Below are 24,409 nucleotides of genomic sequence, written 5' to 3' on the forward strand. Positions count from 1 at the left end.
CCCATGGTCTGATCACTTCTTAATTTCACTCACCTGGCAAATCATCTCTGAGACCCGCCACCCATTACCTTTAAGTAACCCAGAAAGACCCTGGTCCAAACTTTCCTTGGATGACTGGAGACGCCAACTAGAGCTTACGACCCCCACCCACGACTCAGATCTCCTGGTAGCAGACAAGAAAATTACATACTCAACCAAGTTCTGCCCAGGAAAACATTACCCAAAAAAAGCAGACCTTTCAAATCCCCTTGGTTCACCCCTGAACTCCGGGACCAAAAAAAAGAATGCAAAAAGCTAAAGCGCTCCTGGAGGAAAAACTGGGCCACCAGTAAGAAAACAGAATAGAGAGCAGCCATTAGGTCCTACAAAGCTTCCCTTAAAACCTCCCAGGCAGCCTTCTACGATGAGAAAATTTGAACCTCCGCAAACTCATCCAGAGAGACCTTTCGCATTGTTAAAGAACTTACTAAAGTCCCAGATCCGCCCCCACACCAGACACCTATGGCCTTAGATGCAATGAACTTGCAGAATTCTTCTCAACGAAAATTTTAAAAATTCTAAAAAGCCTCCAACCATAGATGAACCAACTGAATCCAGCTCCTCCATCCCAGCAAATGACATGCCTCACCTAGATTCATTTTCTCCTATCACCATGGAGGAATTCCCCAGAATTATTGAGTCAATAAAAAGCGGCTTAGACCCCGCACCCCTCAAATTCCTAAAACTAGTAACACCATCTATCACTCCAGCGGCCACTAACTTAATCAACGCCTCACTTTCTCAAGGCATTGTCCCGCTAAACTGGAAAAGAGCCATAGTAAGAGCACTACTAAAAAAAACACATTTGGACCCCATGGAGATGACCAACTTACCTTTCAAACCCAAGCCAAGAAAACCGCTGGTGTGTGCTTCGGCCTACTTCGCACCGCACGGAAAATCCTCCCCCTTTTACCACCCCACTCCAGAAAGCTTCTCATCCAGGGTCTCATCCTTTTCCGGCTGGATTATGGGAACACCCTATATCTAGGTGCCCCAGAGACTGTAATAAACAAACTCCAACTCTTCCAGAACTCAGCAGCTAGACTGCTCACAGGAACAAAAACACGATTTTCAGTGAAACCCGCCCTGACATCCCTTCATTGGTTCCAATCCGGGACAGAATCAAATTCAAGTATATCACACAAAATCCTCCAGGGCAAAGCTCCCCCTATCTTGAGAGGCCTGATCACTCCCTACAAAGCCAACAGAGTGTTAAGATCAGATTATCTCTTCCTTGCGAACACTCCCAGAATAAAGAAGGCACGAACGGGTGGACGTCTCTTCTCCCACAAAGCCGCAAAGCTCTGGAACTCACTTCCCCTCAACATACGCAAAGAAGCCAACCTCCTTAAATTCCACAAACTCCTAAAAACTTTCCTCTTTCCCTAGCTTATTCCTTCTCCTTAGCCACGTCCATACACACAGCGCTGGGACGCCCACATGTAGCCACGCGCTTTATAAATCCAATTCCATTCGATTCAATTCCAGGCCTGCTCGATGGCTTGCCTGTGGAGACAGAATGTACATTTGCTCACTTGTCTGGCAGCATTTGTGTAATAATACATTTCATGACTGCCAATCAAACTGACTGTCCTTTGCTTGCTAATGCTGATGTGTGTCACATGCCTTTGGGTTCAGTGGACTGACTGTTATGAAATGTGTTACTTCTGACTACATCTCCCATAATGCATTGCTGTTTTTTAGTAAAACATGTACTGGTGTGGGAATCATACTGCCTCATTGGGAATTGGGGTTAGGGAGTGGGGGCACAGCATGTTGTGCATGTATCTTACCTTGCCTGTTGCCAGTTCTGGCTGAGCTGTCTGCATCCCAATCCCACTCACATCTCTGGCTGGAGGGTGGACTCCACCAGGAGATCCAGGGCAGTTGGTGCAGGTGCTGTGGATCTCCCTCCACCTGCGTGCTTGGCTTGCTTCATTCTCTCTGCCAACCTCTCCTTTGCATGCTTCCTGAGGTCATACCAGCTTTTTTTAAGTTCTGCAAATGAGCGCTGGGTTACACCAATGGCATTAATCCTTTCCTGGATGACCAGCCATATCTGCCTCTTCTGTGATTCAGGGACGTGCAGGGAATTTTTTCCAAACAGTTTATCAAGGTCTTTTGTAACCTCCTTAATCAGGACCTCCAGCTCTCTCTCAATGAATTTGTGTTTCCTTTTGCGCTCTCCTGCCTCCTTTCCCCCCCCCCCCCCTGGTTGTCCATTTCTGGTCTGGGATGTCAGCAAAAACTTGGAAAAGTTCCTCCTGGTTTGTTTGCTGTGCTCCCTGCCTCTCCAACAGCTTCAGGATCAGTGCAGCTGCATGGGTGTGGCCACTTCCTGGTTGTGAGGTCATTAGGAAGCACAGGATTGGCTGATTCAACAATTTGCGATTTTTCAAAATACAGAATTAGCTAATTACCGAATTGTTATTAAGGAATCTGTGATACCGATTCTGTAATGGGGATTTGGTAATTTTGTATCCGATTTTTTCCGAATCGGAAATTGTTACCGATTTTTAACAAATCGGTGATTTTTACCGATTTTTTATCTACATCTGAAATACCGAGTTCTTAATTACGAATTGGTAAAATTCGCTATGAAGGACTCAGTATTTTGGTTTTACCTACATCTGGCCCACTGTCTTTTACCCATGTGCTTTGGTTTCGACTGAAGTGGATGTATGTAGTTTGGAGAGGAATTATGTGGGTTGTATTGGAATTGTTACTTGTGGAATTGTGTGGTGCGTAGTGTATTTGTGTAATGCAATATTATGTGGCATGGTGAACAGATAGCGGTCAGAGCTGCAGAGAATAAATGGGAAGGAAGAATGACAGGGATAGTTAGTTTGTGCACGATGTGGTGAATGAACTCCAGAAAGAGGAGCAGAAAGAGTGTGCGAGAAAGAGAGAAAGAAGGGAAGAGCAGGCCACAGACGCATAAAGAGGGAGAACCTGTGTTCTCAGAAGTCACCCAAAGAAGAGGAGAGCATGAGTTTGAGGGACGCCAATGTTGGAAAGGCACAGTAAGGAAACTGTGCTCGAAGACCTGAATTGAACCCAAATGAAAGAGGCAGGAGGAGTGTGTGAGAGAATGAGAAAGAGGTATTAGAGTACGAGAGATAGAGAGAGCGAGAGGGATGAGTTGGAGGGGCAACGAGGGGGGTGAGAGTTGAACTAGAGCACAGTGCAAGGTGGTACAGGAATGTAGCATGTGTGAGCAGGTAGTATAAAGAGGATACAGGGAGTGTGAGGGAGAGATGAGATGGGGCAGAGGAATTGCGAGATGAGAGGGGGTAGTGGGAGTAGGAGGAAGAGATGACAGGGGCAATGGGTGTGTGGGGGAGAGATGTTAGGGTTGGTGGAAGTGTAATGTAGAGATGGGTTGTATTGCTAATATTTTCTGTGGAATTGTATGTTGTGGAATTGAGTGGTGTCGAGTTGTGTAGTCGAAATACGTGGCAAAGTGTGTTTTTGAATTATGTGGATAGTAATTAAATGGTATTAACTGTAGTGGAATTGAGTAGAGTGAGATTGTGTGTTATGGAGTTATGTGGAATGGTATTGTGTGTTGTGGAGTAGCATGTTGTGGATTTGAATTGTGTGGTGTGCTGTTACATTTTGTGGCATGATGTAGAAATGTGTGGTGTGTGTTGGAGGTATGTGTTGTTTTGTGGAATTGTGTTGTGTAGTTGAAATATGTAGTCTGGTGTTGAATTATGTGGTGTGCATTGGAAATGTGTGGAGTTGAATTGTCTGGTGTGGAACTGTGTGGCGTTCAGTGAAACGATGCTTGTTGTAATTATGTGTTATAGTGTGCAGTGCATTTAGGTGGGATGCTGGTATGCGGTATTGTGTGCATTTCTGTGGCGGATTTTTATGCTGTGTTGTATTAAGTAGTGTAATTATGTGGAGTTGAATTATGTGCTCTGAGTGGTATTATGTGGAGTGTAATTATGTTGTGTAGTGGATCAGAGTTGACTTATGTAGAGCTTATTTTATTGGTTTGTAATTGTGTGGCATGGAGTGGAATGATGTGGAGCGAAAGTGAGTGCAGTTGCATTGTGTAGCCAATAGGTCTCACCTATTGGATCCTATAAGTGTTCGGCCATGCAGCCTATTATCTTGGGTGCTATGCCTCCAGGGATTGATGAGCTATACAATCAGTACGTACTGGGTCATGCTTTCTGATTCCAGAATACATGCTTGCCTCAGAAATTTTTTTATGGGCACATACCAAGGCTTTTTAACGCACAGACAGAGAAATAAGTGCCTCGATTCAAGTCAACAGCACTATAGCATTTGTATGAGACTGCAAGTATTTAACAGCAGAAGAATCAGCGTCAGGGGCAAGTTATGCTTGAAATAATAAGATGTCAGATTTAACACACGCCCTGCTGTAAACTATGCACTGAATTTACAAAAGCCCAATTGTTTGAGCAGTGCATGAACCTTGCAATATGTGAGTTCAAGCTGAAATAAATCAACCCTTTAACTGTGACCTCAATCAGTTACAGTAAAAGTTCCCTTGATTACACACAAGAGGACCTGGGGCTTTAATTGAACCCACTAAAATGGCATACAATATAGCCTTTTATGTTTAATTTAGGAGAAATTTGGCATTTGCTGCAAAAGTATTGTATGACTAGTAATTTACCCTTTCATTTTAAGATAATGTACATCAAATAGCATAAATGCTTGCTAAAGTAAAATAAATGTGTTTTACCAGTGATGACTTTCTTGTTTGCTTACATCCCTTTCTATGTTTTACTTGCTAAAAGCATTATTATTGGCCCATATAGAAACACAGACTACTACCTAGGCACAGCCTTTGATTGCTCAGCCTTGTCACTTCAGGGCTGTCTCCATCCTGTAGCACCCACACAACAAGTAAAAAAAGAGCTGTGAATGGTTCACAAAAAAGTATGCTTGAAATAGACAAAATGCTTGCTGCCACAGAAAGGTGGCCTGCAAATTCCATCTCCACCTCTTTACTTCAAATGCAACTACTAAAACCTGGTGTTTGCAGAAAACTATTTGCTCATAGTATACACAGTCCTGCATTTAAAAGCATAATTTGTGTAAAAATACAGTGTGAAAAACCATGACTGAAACTACCAAAGATCACATGAAAACACCAATACGTGAAGTTCCAAAAATAAAGATAAAGACGGAATTGATTTTAAAATAAAAATCTTAGCACATAAGTGTGTTTTCATTTTACAGCAAACATTTTTTTTATAAAAGGCTGGTAAAATTAAGAAAATGCCCACGACACAAGAGAGTGTTTTTTTGATGGACTGGTAGGTTTGTAATACTAGAGTCAGTTTTATAAATCGTACGTTACTGGTGTAAAACAAATAGTTAAATATGTGTAAAATAATAATAGCACTACCACTGCAACTATAAACACACAACTAACTATTATTGTATTATAATCTTTTTGGTTTGCAGACAACTAAAAGGGCAATTTGGTCAACTGTAACGAGCATCTCCTCATGCAGCAATTATAACATCCTTTCATATAGAACCTCTGCCGCCGTAATATAAAGTTTCCCATAAACCTACTTTTGAGCAAATTAAAAATAGAAAAGGTTGGAACGGTTGGGACTAAGTCAGCTACATTTTAAATAGGGAAGCGTGTAATGAAAAAACTAATATATAATGATTAAAATCCCAAGAAAATTGGGATAGTGTGTATATTACAGGCAGCAATATTTCTTAGAAGGGCTGGTGGGGTTGACACGTAGTAAGTACTTTTTCACAACAGTTTAGTAACTCTAAAAGAATCCCTTAGAGAAAACAGAGAAGCTTTGCACAAAATCCGTCAGTACTTCAACCACTGTTATAAACAGACAACTACCAGTGGTAATTTTAAGAAAACAATGTGTGTGCTGGTGACTAAAAGGTCAATAAAGTCATCTATAATGTAGGGCCTTTTTAGGGGCCTCAAATATTTTATCTTTGTAGTAAACACACATAGATACTTTTTTTGAGCCAGTGCAGTAAAAGCTCGTCCTACTGTGAATAATCCTAAACCCCCTTTTATGTTGAGGATTCTTGGATTCCCTAGCAATACTTCAGTGAAAAGAAACATGTGAGTGTAAGGTCGGGTGCTAGGCCCGCATGCTGGAAAGGACTAGTCACACAGACACGATGGTTACTGGGTCCAACTGGCCTAGAGCACGTGCGCTCGGCCACTTTTATTCAAGCAGCGTCACCTGACCGGTGACGTCTGTGGTGGGTGGGTGTGCAGTGTAAGTTCACACTGTAAAACACTAGACGGCTGACTCCACGTCACTACATCCCTCCCAAACTTAGTAATGAACCAAGCCCCGTAAAGATGCGGAAGCCTGTGGGAGGAAAATTAAACATGAAAATACATTAGCGAAACTTCCACTAAGTTTCCTCAGCTGCTTGCAGAATAGCTATGGTGGCAAACAGCAGCTTGGACTACCAGTTTACGTTGGCACAGTTCAGGAGTGCTCGGCGGGTCCGGTCTCCACTTGGCTCTGTAACTGGACGTTTTTCTGCAGTCATTCTCAACCTCGCTCTTGTGGTGACAACCATCAGCTGTAGATATGGTGGATGGCTAGGTGTTTTTTTCCGCTGTTCAGTCCTGGTTCTTGCTGTGTCTTCGGGCAGGCTTTAAAGTGTTTCTTTGCCAATGAACAGAGTAGGTTTAAACATCCTTCTCACTAGGATGCCCCTCTCGCCGGTGTTCCTCTCTCACAGGATGGCCGGGAGGCCCTCTTTGCCAGGCTTCCACTGGACTGTTGCTTTCTGTCGTGTTGCTCCACCATAGCCTTCGGGCCGTGAGTGGGACGCTCTACGAGCCTCATCGTTCTGTCCTTCGTTCCACCTGAAGGGTTGTGCTTTGTAACTCCTGTCATTGCATGCCAGGTCTTCACCCTTCTGGGACCTGCAGATGTGCGGCTGTGGATCTATCTCTCGTCCAGGATCTGCTGATGCCAGAGTCCCTTGAGGCCTCTGCTGTTTGGATTTACACGGGCTGGTGTGGAGTGGTCAGTTCCTTTGTTTCCGGATTCCTGAGCACTCTCGTCATTCAATCTTCCGCTCAACCCCAGAGGTAGGTGTTGCTAATAGTCCAGCCTGCTCCCACCTGCGATCGCCTTGGGGATGGAGTCCTCATCGGTAGACGTCTTTGCTCCGTGCCGCTGAAGTTCTTCCCAGGCCTTGTGCTCCGATGCACTCTGATGTTCCAGCGCATGTTACCTTCCTCTTCCGGTGTGTGTGTTGAATTGTCACACCTCTTTTCTCCTCCCTGGACATTGTTGTTTCTGGTGGCGCCATGCCACTCAATTCCCTTCCTCTCTTTGGTTTCCTTTTGTAACATGGTCGGTCCCTTTCCTTTTATCTTTACCATCCAGGCCATCTCCATGTGGCGTGCACTCCACATGTATCTCCCTGGTTGTGTCCTATTCCTAGGACAACCCTTGCTTGTCTTCTGCTGACCGGACCAGGCGTCGCACCTTTCTCCCTGTCGATATCATCAGACTCTTTCTTAGCTCCGTCCTTAGATCTCTTCACACATTCCCAGTTGGTCTTCCTCCTTCTTTCCTTTTTTTTTTTCTCCCGTGGCGACGTAACCTGGGTCGATCTCCTTTCATCTTCTCTGGCCGGGCTTCCTCGTGCAGCGCGCGCACTCTGCATGTGTCTTCCTGGTCTTGCCCTAGTCCTAGGACACTGTCTTCTTTTCACTCGAACCGCCAGAGTTCGCGTCGCGACCTTCCCATCACCTTCAGTTCTTCTCTGATAGCTTGTGATGTCGAAGTTCGTTGGTCCATGTTCGCGGACTACGTCTTAGTTGAACTTCTTGGACCTCTTGCCAGTCCACTCTGCCGATCTGTAGCAGGCTACCTTCAGTCTACGTGTCGGACCTTTTGTTGTGTGGATTCTCGCTGACTTCTGCTTCGGCCCCTCCTGTCGCAACCTTCCCGTGGGTTGGCTTCTTTGCTTATGCGACCATCTGGGTGGTCGGCTACTTTGCTTGGGCGACCATCTGGCTGGTCGGCTTCTGTGCTTGGGCGACCATCTGGCTGGTCGTCTCCTGGGTGCGACCATCAGACTGGTCGGCTTCTGGGATGCGTCACGTCATGTGACCGTCCGTGGTACCTGACCTGCGCGATGGCACTCCATGCGCTCCTCTCCCTCCTTGCGGTGGCGTCTTGTCACCACGTGGCGTGCATTCTGCGCCCTTAAGCTTCCGTTTCTTCTGATACTTGCTGCGCACATCTTCAGTGGTGTCTTCGCTTTTGGTGCTGTCGTGTACCATCCACGTACGGGGTACCTCTGCGCACTGTCCCTTTTACGTCCTGCTTGTTCGCTCCGCTGGCTGTGGCGGCAGCACAATCCTTGCTGGGGTGGATGTGGCTTGTCCTCTAGCTTCCTCCTTGTGACCGGGAGACGTCCCTGTCTCACTCTGGCACATCTGCGTGCTGTCCTTTGATTCCTGCTGCATGATCAGTTACAATCTTCCTTTGACGTGGCTGCAGGCAGGTTGCTGCACTTTGTAATCTCTTTTTGCTACTCTCTTGTCTTTTTTTTTTCTTTTGGACGCACCCATGGCACCCATGTGACATTGGAGTGACCTTGCACTACAATAGTCAGACTTTCACTGCAGGTCACTCCAGCTTTCTTTTGCACTGGTTGCAGAAGGCTGCAGCAATCCAGTTTCTCTTGAGTCAGGCGTGTGCTGAGCCTAAAATATTGTTTCTCCCTGCGGTAGCGCGAAACGGCCACCAGATGGCGCTGCAGGGCAAGCTGCGGCAGTCCACGACTGTTCTCCTTCGTTTCCTGGAGTCACACTCTGTTCCATGGTGCTGCATGGTGTCCTGGTCTCCCAGGCGTCGTTGGGGCAAAGGAACGGAGGTCGACTCGTGGTGGGTGCTGACTTCTTTGCACCCGATGCTCTCAAGCTATGGATGGCTCTATACCTTCATTACTGCTGCCGGTGACACATCCACCTTCCCAGAGCTTGGATCGGTCACTGGAGCTCTGTGTCCGCTGGGACCTCCCTTCATCCGTCATGGGTGGGGAACTGGCACTGCTGATTCTTCCTGATGGACGCCACTGGGGACCCTCTCGCTGGGCAGCCACACCGATTTCCGGTGAGTCACATTCGCTTCAGACTGGAGGGTGCAGCACGCAGGCCCTCGCAGTGTCCTGGTGAAATACTGCTGCGGCCAGCCGTATACTCTTCAGGTTTCTCGCCCCTTGCAGCAAGCTTCATCCCTCTCGGGCTTCGCAGGGGGGTGCTGGCGCTGCTCCAATCTGCTTGCTTCCTTCTCCGTTTTACTGCCCCCCCCCCACCGCAGCAACCTGACTCCGTTCAATGCGCTGCGGGGACGGGGGTGCTGGAGCCTCACACCGGTCCGGGGTTACGTTTGGCCTTAAGTGCCGGGTGTGCTCCTGCTGGCTTAATCACCCGGGGATCGCTTCCTCACCCACATGGGCTCATCTCCGGTGTGGCAGGCCTCGCACGCAGTGCGGGTGGGCTCCGCTCGCTTTTACAGTAAGGCTCCTTGACCCGGGGTGGGCACCCGCTTCCGATGGACTATTTCTCTTGTAGGCTGGCGGCAGAGTCACGCCACCAGCTCTTCGCTCGCCGCACAGACGATCAGCGGCAGCAGCTGGCGTCCTGCAGTCCGGCCCGCCTGTTCTTACTTCTGCCCGCCACAGGCCTTATCTTGCCATTTCTTTGGCAACGGGGTGGGCTCTCGCTCGCCTAGAGTGCTCGGGCCGCTGCTCTCGCTTAGGCTCACCTCCGGTCTGCGGGCCTTCCTCTTCCACGCGGGTGGGCTCCGCGTGGTCAACTTCTTTGCGGGGCTCAGTCGCGGCCGGCGCTGGTGGGCTCCGGTCGGTCCGCTCTTCACCCCACGCTGTGGGTGGCTCACGCTGGGCGCACAAGGTGCGGGGTAGGCTCCCGGGCACCTTCCTATCGTGATGCAGGCCCGGGGCTTGACTTGCGCCCTGCAGGCCTCTCGGCGCCTGGGCCGGTCACAGTGGTGGAGCCCTCGAGGTATGCAGCTCCCTCCCTTCTCCCCCACGATGATTTACCACTGTGGCACGCATGGCACAGCTTCCGCCTCATCGCCAGTGTAAGGTCGGGCGCTAGGCCCACATGCTGGAAAGGACTAGTCACACAGACACAATGGTTACTGGGTGCAACTGGCCTAGAGCATGTGCGCTTGGCCACTTTTATTCAAGCAGCGTCACCTTACCGGTGACGTCTGTGGTGGGTGGGTGTGCAGTGTAAGTTCACACTGTAAAACACTAGACGGCTGACTCCACGTCACTACAGTGAGCAAAGAAAGCCAGAGTGTGGGTATGTTTCCAGATAAACTATATTATTATATGTTTTTTTTTACGAAGGTTTAACTGCAAAACGGGCGGGTCAGGGGAGAGATTAAAGCAATGTGGCCAGCAAGGAGAAGCACACATATGAATCAGAAATACTAGGGGCACAACAAATCACACAGGGGACTGGGCTGTACGAGTGTGGGAGAGGTATGGGGGAGCAAAAACAGATGGCGAACAGTTAAGTGCTGAGGTGCAGAGAAGATGAAGGGAAGCATCGAAGGGAGGCCACCGCAAAACACGCAATATCCTTTTGGCAAATCACATAATTTCCCCCACAAAAAACGAATGCAAATTTAGGTAATGTAATTATCGTGCACGCAAAGCACTCAGATACCTTCAGGTCTGATTGAGTTTGGGCTCAACCCAATAGATCAGGGCAAAAATAAATGTTGGCATAAACATGTTTATTTGCAAGCAAGGGTGGGCGGCAAACTGAGGCTGCCAGCGTACCGTGGAGGTCAGGATGTCCCGCGCTTCCCCGTAGCTGGGGAAGGCAGCAGCCTGCTCCAATGCCTGTGTGCAGGGCCCTGCTCTGCAGCTTGTTGTACCGGTCACAGCCATGAGCACAGCCCCCCTCCCCCACTCCCCCATGCCCTGGCTCCAGCAGCTGAAAGTCCCAAGCACGCTTGCGCTCAGGTGTAGAGAAGCACACAGTGCTTAAAAGTGACACAGAGCATGGGATGAAAGGAACACGTAATCTTCCCCCCAAAAATGAAAGTGAATTGCATTACTGATATTGGCAGGCATGTAAAGTGCTCCGATACCTACAACAATCAAAACGCAACACAAATTCCATCCAATGTTTGTGTCCTTTGTTAAAGAAGACTGAATCACAGCAAGCAGAAAACACGACCCAAAGCAAACAAGCATTTGCAATGCAATAGGACTCTCATTTACGCGAGACCTATTGCATTGCAAAGGGTAGTCATTACGGACAACGGGAGGGAGGGCGGGTGGCAGGGAGGAAGGAAACGAACAACAGGAGTGCGGGAGGGGTAGAAGACATGGACAACGGGAATGCGGGCAGGGGGAGGGGGAGAAGGGGAGAGAAGGCATGGACAACAAGCACACTCACTGTCTATCTCAGGAGAAACCCTTGACCTCGCCCTTTCTTACAACTTTTCCCTCCTCACAACAAATTCACTAGACCTCACTGAAAAGGAAATCCAGGATTTTCTCAAGGACCATAACGCAGCCCCTACCTCTGCTTGTCTACCAGACGCGAGTGCCGCACACCCCATCTGCACGGTCGCTATCGACCCTTACAGATCAGACCCCCTCTGTAATAGCAGGTTAATCAGAAGCAACCTCGCACCCGTACCCCTGTCTGTCCCGACTCCCGCTACGACCCCCCCTCCCTGCTCTGACGGGTCTCTTAATAAACTGCCGTTCTGCAGTAAAGCATGCGGCCGATGTAGCTGCTCTCATTCTGAACAACAACACCAACTTAGCCATTCTAACAGAATCATGGCTTAATGATGCTTCATCCCCATGCCTCGACCTCTTAGTCCCCCCCAACTTTAACATTGCCAGGCTAGACAGACCACATCACAAAAAAGGTGGCGGAATCGCCTGCATCCATCGCTCTAACCTCCTTGTCACAGAGCTTCTAACCGATACCACTGATTCCTGCGAATATCTAGCCCTCTCAGTCTGCAGTAACACCACCCACCTATGCAACCTACACATCTTTTACCACCCCCCAGGCACTAACGAACCCTTCACTGACTACCTCATGGAAATTATCACGGCTAAGAGCTCCCCCAACAATAAATACATTTTCCTCTGTGACTTCAACCTGCACTGGAACGACCCTAAGGATCCTCATGTCAACGCCATTAAACACCTCTTGGCCGATCTAGCCCTGAACCAAGCTTGCCCTCTCCCAACCCACTCGAAAGGGGCCATTCTAGACTGGATCATCTCTAAGGAGACAACCGTCAAGCTCATATCGATTGACCCCTGCGACTGGTCAGACCACCATGCCATCGCCTTTCTGCTACCTGGCACCCGCAAGACAAGGACACCACAACCGGTGCTCCCAAAACGCTGGGTCAGAGACACCAAAAACCTAGACCTCAATGAACTCGAGATCCGCTGCAAATCTGACTTCCCCCCACATCTCTTCGGTCAGTGACCTCAATGATCACTACTCTGCTACAATGTCGAACATTCTGGATGACCTAGCCCCTCTTAAACTAAAAATATCTCAAGTCAAAGATAGAAACCCATGGTTCACTGGTTCTCTCAACAACGAGAGGAGATCCCTCCGACAAACCGAAAGAATCAGGAGACAGCACCCCTCGGCAGATCACCTAAAACTTCTTCGCCAGGCCAGAAATACTTACAACAAGAACATCGTCAACTCAAAAAAAGAGTTTTTCAGACCTGAAATAGGAAATGCTCAGAACAGACCAAAAAACTCTTTGAGATGGTCAATCTCCAATCGAACAAACTGTCCAAAACAGCGAAAGAAACCCCTAAGTCTCTCATCTCATCCGATGATTTCTCCTCGTTTTTTGCAAACAAAATCAAAACCTTAGGTATCGAACTCAAGGCTGCCTCACTCCCCCCACCAAACCTTGACCCTCCGCCTCCCCCCCCCCGCCGCAAAGGTCCTCACCTAAGAATCTAGCACACTGGTCCAAATTCGCACCCCACGATGAAGACGCTGTCCCGAAAATCCTTTCACCTTGAACCCGAACAACCATTTCAATGACCCGCTCCCTTCAAACTGTCTTGTGACCGTTGCCAAATCCATTATTCCTAGCTGGACTGCGATAATCAACGCCTCTCTCCGGCAGGGATCAATACCAGCCTCGCTGAAAGCAGGCCGAGTCCTCCCCATTCTGAAAAAGCTGTCGCTGGACCCAGCCTCCCCAGAAAACTTTAGACCAATTTCCAACATTCCTCTCTTGGCCAAAGTGCTGGAAAAGTGTGTACAAATACAGCTAAGACACCACATCAACAACTTCCATCTACTCGACGACTGCCAATCCGGCTTCCGACCGGGACACAGCACTGAAACCACCATGCTCCACATTGTCGATGACGCTCTTCAAGCCCTTGACCAACACAAAACCTGTCTCCTAATCCTCCTTGATCTATCCTCGGCCTTTGACACGGTCAACCACGAGATGCTACTCAAATGCCTCAAACTGAGGATGGGATTAGATGGCACAGTGCTCGATTTGTTTAGTTCCTACCTCCATAACCGATCTCAGAGATTCCTAATCAATGGCGAACTGTCAGCTCCCTCCGTGGTCACGGTGGGAGTCCCTCAAGGATCAACGTTGTCCCCCACCCTGTTCATTCTCTATTTAGAACCCCTTGCCGAAGACCGTCGCACTGCAAATATTTCCTTCCATATGTACACTGATGACACTCAGGGCTACATAAAAATCTCTTCTCTTGCGGAGATCCTCACCTTGAATTAGGCCCTGAAGCTTTCCTCCAACCAACTCAAACTCAATGCTAAGAAAACTGAGTTCCTACTAATCTCCCCTCCCAAAAGCAACTCTGAGATCCAGACTTGGATTAAAGCTATAACAGCTTAAACTGTCCCCCTACCATTGTGGACTCGTCCATATCTCTGGGAAATACCTTGGATTACAACCTAAACATGCGAGACCACATCAACTAAATGGCCAAATCTGCCAGATTCCACCTGAGCTACTTATGGAAACTGAAACCCTTTCTAGACGCTCCCGACCTAAAACTTGCATTCCAGTCATTAGTTATCGATCGGCTGGAATATAGTTGCTCCACACTCTCCGGCTTACCCAAGATCTCACAGGCACCCTGTTAGACCTGACATCATTGGCATGAGTCTCTCCTCCATTTTTTTTCTGTTTGCCTCCTCTGTTTACGATGTTTTTGCTGGTATAATGCTTTGGGCACTGTGCCACTGCTGATCAGTGCCACAGTGCAAGTGCTCCCTATGTGAAATTGCTGTATTGATTGAATTCCATGTTTGGCTTATTTGGTTTACTGTCAGTCCCTAGTAGAGTGCACCAGGAGTGCCAGGGCTTGTAAATACAAATGCTGCTAGTGGGCTTGCAGCACGTGTTGTGCCACCCACAGAAGCGGCCTAGTAAAAGTATGTCTACAGGTCTGCCATTGCTAGACCTACGTGCTGTCTGGTACTGTCACGCAGACTGCGCCAGTACACCTACTTGCCAGTCCCTAAACCTTCCCTTAACTTCATGTTAGTCACCCCTATGGTAGTCCCAAGGGCAGGGTGCATTGTAAGCATAAGGTAGGACAAGCCTGACAAGGTTGGCATGTCCTAATAGTGAATTACAGCCATATTTGTTTTTCACTATTGTAAGGTAACCTGCTCTCCATCAGTTAGAATGGGCTGCCAGGATTATTAATGTTATAATCCTAGCGGGCCCGGGGAGCATGGTGCAATGTCGAGTTTGGTATCCCTGAACTCAGAGTTTAATAACGCATCCGTTTGTGTGGATGGTTTTTGGACTCTGTGTTTGAAAATAGCACTTTTAGAAAGTAGCTATTTTCTTGTCTAACTGTCTACCGGTCTCTGCTGGTTCTGGTGTGTGTGTGACAGGAGCTGGGTGGCTCCAGAGGTCTGAATGAGTCAGTGTGGGGTGAGTGGGGCATTTGCATTGAGAGTAGGGGAAGAGTAGCTCCTGATAGCCTGCCCTGCGTGATACAATGCTGGCTCCGCCCCCCTGCCAGGCGACTGATGACTCTGTGCCTGCCAGGGACTTTCCTGGCCCCCCTCCTGCCGGGCAACTGATGGCCCTGCCCCTGCCAGTGACAATGCTGGCTCCGCTCCTGCTTGGCGGCTGAAGACTCTGCCCTGCACAGTGAATAGGCCAGGTGCCTAGGCCTGGCAACACCCACAACAAACCCAAGATGGTGGGAAATTCCCCTGCATGGACAAAGGGATCAAAGCCAAAAAGGGGTATAAGAGAAGGACCCCTGAACCAAGAATTGAGATCACTTCTGACAAGGAAACCTGAACCAAGGACAAGAAGCCTGCTGATCCAAGGACTGCCTACCCCTTCTGCCAGAGTGCTGTTTGTTGGGGGAATCCTGCAGTTGCTTCTTTATTTTTGCCAAGGAACCAGGAGAGAGAAACTGAGTGTGTACTCTCAAACTTGCTATAGAAAATCTCCAAGGGTTGGAAGAGTGCCAGCCTCCTGTTGAAGTCACAGGGCCAAAGGACTTCATCTATTTGCTAAAAGTACTTGTTGCTGGAACCTGAAATCCAGCACCTCTGAAGAATCCAGCAATCTCGACGCCGACGGACGCCGCCGAATCCAGCTCGACATCGTGAGTAACGGCTCCAGTGTCCCGCAACTTCGACGCCGGCCGCCGGGCCCGATCGACGCCAGTAGCAACGCCAGTGAGTAGCGAGTTCGGCTCCAGCTCCAAGTGACCCTGTGTCGACGCCGCCGCTGATCGCATCGAAGCCGAGCCCTATCGACGCCGTGAGCGCTGCTCACTCTTGCAACATCGACATCGACGACGCCGTATCCTGCTTCATCTCGTGAGCGCTGCTCCTGCCTGACTTCGGTCGACGCCGCTGCAGATCGCCCCGACTCCGAGGCCCGATCGACGCCGAAGACGCGACGCCGGACATCTCGACGCCGCTGATCATCGAGTGCTTCACTTTTCCAAGGTACTGTGTTGTGGGGGTCTGTGTGACTCCGGGCTCGACGTAGCGCTCCTCGCGGTTGACGCCGAACCTTTGGATTAACTTTGCCTCGACGTCGTGTGACTCCCGTGTGGGTTACATTGTTGCCAAGAACTGTGTTTTTAAGAAGAAGAGTTGCTTTTGTTATTAAAGACTTTGTGCTAAGAAGAAACCGTACTTGAACTATTATTTTTCCTGCCAAGAGTATTTATTAAGATTGTGGTATATTTTTGTCGTTATTTGGTCTTGTGCTAAGCCTTATATAAACATTCTTATTTTTATAATACTACTGTGTCGTGTCCATTTGTAGTGTATTCACTTTATTACTGTATGTGGTCATAAATGCTTAACGCACTGCCTCTGAGATAAGCCTGTCTGCTTTGCCAAGCTACCAAGGGGGTGAGCAGGGGTTATCTAAGTGTGTGATCCCCTTGCCCTGACTAGAAAAGGTGTGTCCCTATTTGTCAGAAGTATATACATCTGCCAACTAGAGACAGCCGCTTCTAACACACCCTTAAAACCCTGCCTCAATGCAGTCGCCAGATTACTTACAGGCTCCAGAAAATTCGATCACATCACTCCTCACTTGAAAGCGTTGAACTGGCTTCCCCTCGAGGCTAGGATTCACCTCAAGCTGGCATGCATCAGGCACAAGGCCTTACACACTAACTCCCCTGCGTATCTTGCACAGAAGCTTGTGATATCTGGAGGAAGCAGAAACTCATGTTCGGCCAATGCCCTCTTACTCCGGCCTGCACGCTTTACCGTAAATAAAAACCTACAATCGGGCTTTCGCTGGGACTCTACCAAGAATTCGGAACTCCCTCCCTCCCGACATCAGAAGAATCCCCTCCCTGGCACGCTTCAAAAAAGAGACTAAATCCTTCCTCATGTGTAAATTCCTTGGCTAAACCTGCTCCCTGCCACCTGAGAGACTATTGCCTTATCCTGCGACCTCGCCACGTAATCATCATACACCATCTGTAATCTATGATTATAATGCTTCCTTGTATTCACCCACCCCGCTGGTACCCTGCACCCCCTCCCCAATGTACAGTACTTGTGCGATATACTGCCTATTGTATGACTCTTGACTCTGTAAAAAGCACTGATGTATAGTTTTTCATATCCCCCAATGTACAGTACTCGTGTGATATCCTGCCTACCTTATGTCCCCCGACTCTGTAAGCTCTCTGATGTACAGGTCTCCTGTGACGACCTGCCTTTTGTATTACTCTATGAATCTGTAAAGCGCTCTGATACCTTCTCGGGTCAAGTTTGAGCTCTATAAAACCTTAAAATAAGTAAATAAATAGTAGGAGACCCTCATTAAAGAAAATAGTCCTCACAGTCTAAATAACACCTACTTGTGTGACACTCGAATTAAAGGGGCCAGTAGCCATGGGAGGGTACAAATGATGACATGGCCGTAATAAGGAGGAACGAACAAGCCTATAAACAAATCCAAAGGTAGCTTTTACGAAGGACAAAGACACAAGCCAATGAAAAATATGGACGGCGGAGGGGGTGGGGCTTCCCTCACGTACTGAACTACAGTAAATAACCACCAGAGCGCGTTGAATCTAGACTCGATCTAAAAATCTTTATGTTTTCATAAAAAGGAGTTTTCAAAAACTGGTTTTGTGTAACTGTAACCTCCAAATGTTTGACATTTATACAAGTGTTAGTCTCTTAGCTTAGTTGAATAGAGGATGGTCACACCTTTTACATTACATTCCTAGAGGGTGGCCAATCTTAAAAGATGTCACGGTTTCAACAGGTCTGCTTTTAGTAGGTAAAAAGGGAATGTTTGTGGCCTGCAGATTTCTGAAATCTGGGTAAAATTCTCAATTCAAAAAGGGTGTAAAATACAATGTTGCAAGCACTGCTTGTATCTCATGTACAAATGAAACTTGGTTGCAAAAGTAAAGGTCCCTGGGTTAGAAATTCTGGATAGGGACTTGAAATAATGTTTGCATCTTGACGGGCTTGAGGAGATGGAGCCAGAAAGAAGAAATTATGAGGCTGACTCAAAAACAGAAATCTTTCATTCTTAGTAAGTAAAAACAGAGTTTCTTCAAATTTAACTGACCTATCATATTCTGCAGTTTAGCATGTGGTAACTAGATTTAGAAAATTATCAATACATTAGTAAACGCAGACAAGCGTGCAGTATTACCCACGCTAGCTCTAAAGAGAAGTTGTCATTGTCATCGTTTAGTTAGTATAGCATTTTAGAGCAATCATATTATTATACGCTTTGACCATATAAATGAAGTGTGCTATTGTTAATGTTACAATGCAGCGCTCAAGTGAGTAAGATGTAGGGAAAATGAACAGATTTGTGAGAGACATGCTCAAACATAGAAGGCTTTGGCAGAAATATCTATAGTTACTCAAAACAGTCGATAGTTCAGGTTTCTGCTAGTACTGTCCATTGTGGAAAGAATAGTCCTCAATAACATGTTAGACTGCACAAAATACAGTAAGCGGGTCATGATCCGAACTAGAGTTTCGGACTTCTTGGAACAGCATTGCTCTCAGGAAAATTAGGCTGAGGTCAGAAAGTATGGTAAACTGTCAATTACTAAAGGGGCAATGGATACCAATGTCCAACAGACAGTCAGGAAAACTCTGCCCGCAAATAGTCCAGGAGTCAGAATCTTAAGTGAAGGTTACCATCCCAATCAAACTTTTTGGGATCCACTCTTTTTTGACATTTCATAAGACCATCCATCTTTGCTATCTAATATTTTATGTGAATGGGCTGACATTAGGTTACAGCCATCATAGTGTGTGACCATGTCTTTTTGAGATACTGCTTAATCAATCAATAAGTCCATTTGTAGAGCACACTGCTGACCCATGAGGGTGTCAAGGCGCTGGGGGAGGGAGGGTGCTGCTACTGCTCGAACATCCAGGTCTTGAGAAGTCTTCTGAAGTTCAGCAGGTTCTGGGTCTGTCGTAGGCGGAAGGGAAGGCTTTTCAAAGTCTTGACGGCAAGGTGGGAGAATGATCTGCCACCGGCGGTCGCTCGTCGGATGCGGAGGACGGTGGCAAGGGCGAGGTCAGCGGAGCGAAGCTGGCGGTTCGGGGTGTAAAGGTGAGTCGTTCGTTGAGGTACGCTGGTCCGGTGTTGTGGAGTGCTTTGTGAGCGTGGGTGAGGAGTTTGAAGGCGATCCTTTTGTTGACGGGGAGCCAGTGCAGGTCTCTCAGGTGGGCTGTGATGTGGCTGTGGCAGGGGATGTCGAGGATGAGGCATGCAGAGGCGTTCTGTATGCATTGTAGTCATTTCTGGAGTTTGGCTGCAGTTCTCACGTAGAGGGCTTTGCCGTAGTCCAGCCTGCTGCTGACGAGAACCTGGGTGACCGTCCTTCTGGTTCCGGTGGGGATCCATCTGTAGATCTTGCAGAGCAGGAGGAGGAGACGGCATTGACTTGCTGGGTCATTGACAGCGATGAGTCCAGGATAACCCGCAGGTTGCGTGCGTGGTCAGTGGGCGTCTGTGCAGTTCCCAGTGCGGCCGGCCACCATGAGTCATCCCAGGCGGAGAGGGTGGATCCGATGATGACCTATGTCTTGTCCGAGTTCAGTTTCAGGCGGCTGTTCATCATTCATTCGATGATGGCCTTCATTCCTTTGTGGAGGTTGGTTTTGGCGGTGGTGGGCGCCTTGGTGTGGGAGAGGATCAGCTGGGTGTCGTCGGTGTATGAGAAGATGTTGAGGCAGTGCGACCGGACGATGTTGGCAAGCGGTGCCATGTAGAAGTTGAAGAGTGTCAGGCTGAGGGATGATCCTTGGGGTATTTCATAGATGATCTTGGTGTCTTTAGATCGGAATGGAGGGAGGAGGGCATTTTGGGTTCCGCCGGTGAGGAAGGAGGTGGTCTATTCCAGGGCTTTGTCGCAGATCCCGGCATTGTGGAGGCGTGTGTGTAGGGTGTGGTGGCAGACAGTGTCAAAGGCGGCCGAAAGGTCCAGGAGGATGAGGGCTGCGGTTTCTCAATTGTCCAGCAGGGCCCTGATGTCGTCGGTGGCTGCAATGAGGGCTGTTTCATTGCTGTGGTTGCTGCGGAGTCCAGATTGGGATGGGTCCAGGATGTTGATCTCTTCGAGGGAAGAGGTCAGTTGCCTGTTGACAATCTTCGATGACTTTCACCGGGAACAGGAGTAGGTAGTTTGGCCGGAAGTTCTTGAGGTTCTTGGGGTCCGCCTTGGGTTTCTTGAGTAAGGCATTGATCCCGGCATGCTTCCAGCTATCCAGGAATGTGGCGGTCTCGAAGTAGTTGTTGATAATCTTGCGGAGATGGGGTGCGACGGTGGAGCTTGCTTTGTTGAAGATGTGGTGCGGACAAGGGTCTGATGATGAGCCAGAGTGGATCGTGTTCATGATTTTGATTATGTCATTATTGTTGACGTGGGTCCAGGAAAGCAGGGGGTTGGTGTGGCTGAGGGGCGGTGAGTCTGAGGTGTCGTTCTATGTTGGGGGGGCCTGGTTGTTGAAGCTGTCGTGGATGTCTGCGATCTTGCGTTGGAAGAAGGTCGCTAGGGAGTCGCAGAGGTCTTGCGATGGCAGGATGTTGTTGGAGTTGGAGCTGGAGTTGGGGAGATCCTTCACGATGTTGAAAAGCTCCTTGCTGTTGTGTGCATTGTTTTCGATGCGTTCTTTGAAGGAGGTCATTTTGGCGGTTCGGATTAGTTGGTAGTGTCTGCGAATGGTGCTCTTGTAGGCCGCAATGCTGTCCGGTGTCTGTTCGTTGTGCCACTTCTCGAGCCTGCAGCAGGCTGCTTGGATGCCTGGAGGTCAGAGGTGAACCAGGTGGCCTTTCTGTTGGTGCGTCTGTTAGAGGGTTTCTTGATCGGGCGAAAGTGTTGGGGCAGTTGTCGGTCCATTGCCTGAGGTTGTGGGCGGCAGTGTGGTGTTGGTGGTGTCAGTTGGTGGGTTTCGGGCCAGGGTGGTGTTTAGCTGGTCTTAGGTGACTTTGCTCCAGCTGCAGCGGGGGGCCCGTTGTGTGTGATGGTGCGTGGAGGGCTTCTCAAAGGTGAAGTGGATGCAACAGTGGAGTTTGGTGGTGTGGCTGAAAGTGACGTGGTTGCTGGTGGAGAAGATTGGGTCGAGCGTGTGTCCGGCGGAGTGGGTGGGAGTTGTGACGAGCTGTTTTAGTCCGAGGTTGGCAAGGTTGTCGGGCAGGGTGGTGGACTTGCTGTTGTTAGTGTTCTCGAGGTAGAAGTTCAGGTCTCCGAGGAGGATGTAGTCCGTGGACGAAAGGGCGTGCGTGCTGACGAAGTCGGCGATGGAGTTGCTGAACTGTGGCCGGAGGGTCTGTAGATGAGGGTTCCTCTAAGGGTGGTGTTGGGTTCGATGTGGATCTGGAAGTGAAGGTGTTGTAGGTGCTGGTCGAGATTCTGAGGGTGTTTCTGTGGACAATGGTGATTCCTCCTCCTCCTGTGTTGGTGCGGTCCCTGCAGGTGATCTTGTAGCCGCCAGGAATGGCTATGGCGATGTCGGGTGCCGAGGAGGGGTTCATCCAGGTGTCTGTCAGGAAGGCAACATCCGGGGAGGAGGAATCGAGTAGGTCCCAGAGTTCTATGGCGTTGAGTAGTATGCATCGGAGGTTGTCGCGTCCTACCCTGGTGAACATGGTGGTGGCTTGAAGGCTGGTTTAGCTGCAGGTCCAGCAGAAGAAGGGTCCTTGGATGCACTTCGGGGTGCCCCGGAAGCAGGTGTGTGATTGGCCGGCTTTGAGTGCGTTGAGGCTGCTGGAGTCGTAGCGGCGTCAGGCATCTTGGCATTCGCAGGGAGCGGGGGGTTGGGGTCGCAGGGGACACAGTGGTGGGAAATGGGAGAGCAGAACGGGTGGAGTTTACAAGGCAGAAGGGCACAATAAAAGTACAAAAGGAAATAAAAAGGAATGAAAACAGAATCCAGTAAAAACCAGAATGCAGAATCACAACAGAAGGCAGACAGGAAAATGGGGCGGAGTGAGTACCCAGATACCTACGGCCCACCACTGGGCCACCAGGGATGAGGTATAGGTAGTAGCCTGGGGGTGGATGAGGGCCTCGAACTCACGGCAGTAGCTGCAGCAGCGAGCTCAGGGACACAGGCACAACAGGTGGTGCTGTGCGGCGTGGGGAGCGACCTGCCTGGAACAGGGTCAATTAACGAACCTCTAATCCTCATTCAACTCAAGCTTCTTGCCTCCTCCTATTCATTCATGTTCACAGTATAGACTAGTACCTGTACCTTTTTCTACTCTTACATTACTTCCTGGGTCACTATAAGTGTATCAACGCCTGCAATGAATTAAGTCCTTAGCCTCCTCAGTACAAAAATTCACTGTCCTCCATCAAGAAACCATGGAAGGGGCAATGTAGAAAGGACAAAATTCACATTCTGTGATCTACATACTAAACAACACAGCAGCTGGACTCTAATCTAAAAAGTGTGGTGTTTAATGTCCTGTCTACCTAACCCAGACCTGTGACATTGTAAAACTTAAAAAGGCAAGATTAGCAAGCATTTATGTGTTCCAGAACAGGATTCTGCCCATTGTCTGCTCCTTCAGTTGACATCCTAGTACCAGATGATGACTCTGGAATAGCAAGTTGATTGGGCCTGGTTGTCATATGTAAAAAATAGATTATTCCCCACCTTATTGCTACTAGTGGGCCTTCAGCACTTATTGGGCCACCCACTCAGGTAGCCTTTCAAACATGTCCCAGGTCTGAAGCCTGAATGTGCAGTTTTATACTGCCTTTTTAACCTGTCAAAATAAGCCTTTTGGCAGACCTAAACCACCCTTTTTAATAAATATAGGTCACACCTATGGTAGGCCCTAAGCAGTCAACAGTGCAGTGTATTTAGAAAGTTGGACATGCACATTTAACTTTTCCAAGTCCTGGTAGTGAAACACTCTTAATTTCATTTTTCACTACGGCAAGGTCTTCCTCTCCTATAAGATAACATTGGGTTACCTTCTTAACTTTAATGAGTTATAATTTCCAATTGCAAGCAGGTAGGGATATTCGGTTTGGTGTCTAAAGAGTTGTAATTTAAAACCTTCTTTATTAGTAAAGTTGGATTTTAAGTCACATTTCCGAAAATGCCACTTTTAGAAAATTGGCATTGTCTTCCCCCAACTATTTGGTGCCTGCAGCCTGTATCCTCAGTCACTTGACTGGGTGTTGCTGGAAGTTGGTCTTTGAAACACTCACAAAGGGTTTCACGCTTTTGTGCCCCCAGACAATCTTGGGCCATGACTGTGAGGAATGGAGGCATGGAGAAAGCTCTAGACATTTCAGTGGGTGTAAGCCTCTAGAAAGTATCCCACTTCAAAGCTTGCACCAAGGATACATAGTGGACCTCAGCCCCAATTTTTCAGTACACATCTGGACCTCTGGAACACTTAGAAGAAGGACTGTTGCACTGCTCTGCTGCAAGAAGGACTGCTACTCCTCTGCCCTGCTGCCTGAGTCAGAAGGACTGGACCTGCATCTTGAACCCAGGAACCCAGTGACTACAAGGGCTAGAAGCTGACCTGATTAAAGCCTCATGCACAGAATAGACTCCAACCACCTTGAACCCCGCATCTGGACTCTGCCTTCTTTAAATCCTGCCCACCAAGTGGTGCCACCCCTGTTTTGGACCCTTGACCCCACAGCTGGACTGGCTGGGAAAGTGCCCAGCCAGTCCAGCGGTGGTTCTTGAAGAACTAATGCAGTATGGCTCTGCTGTGATGCATCCCTGACACAGGACTGCAAAGCCCATCAGAACCGCTGTTGTGCAATGCATCCTCAGCACAGCGTCTCACATGGCAGCCCCACCAATCCTCGGAACCGCCGCTGCATGATGTATCCTCAACACAGGACCTCACATCCCATCCCTGCAACCCCCATAAGTCCACATTTGTAAAGTAAAGTCCACATTTGTAAAGCGCACAATCACCCGTAAGGGTCTCTAGGCGCTGGGGGGCCGTCGGGAAGATTAAGCGAGCTATTGCCCAGAGTCACATGGTGCTGGGCTAACCTGCCGCCGGAGCCGGGGATCGAACCGTGGTCCCCAGATTCCAGCGTCAGTCGCCCTGGCCGCGGCGCCAGAACAGACGCAGGACCTCGCAACGCTCTTGCAACCAGGATTTAACGTAATTTGTTCAGCGGACTAACTTGGTGGCTGTACCAGAGCTACGCTCCATCAGCTTAACTTGTTACTTTGTCCCTATTAATCAGGCAAGACCAGATAAACAAAGTTGTTGCTTGGTGCTTTTAAGCACAAGTTTTTCATTAAACACTTATCATTGCACATCTCCAGTTCCACAAATTGGAT

The 24,409-nt window shown here is 48.7% G+C and overlaps 1 pseudogene; it reads left to right on the forward strand.

The window, feature by feature from the left end:
- Nucleotides 1-24,409, forward strand: part of LOC144773950 (solute carrier organic anion transporter family member 2B1-like) — an 846,173-nt pseudogene that overhangs the window by 751,942 nt on the left and 69,822 nt on the right.

The sequence above is a fragment of the Lissotriton helveticus genome, chromosome 8 (genome assembly GCF_964261635.1).
Source record: "Lissotriton helveticus chromosome 8, aLisHel1.1, whole genome shotgun sequence".
NCBI lineage: Eukaryota > Metazoa > Chordata > Amphibia > Caudata > Salamandridae > Lissotriton > Lissotriton helveticus.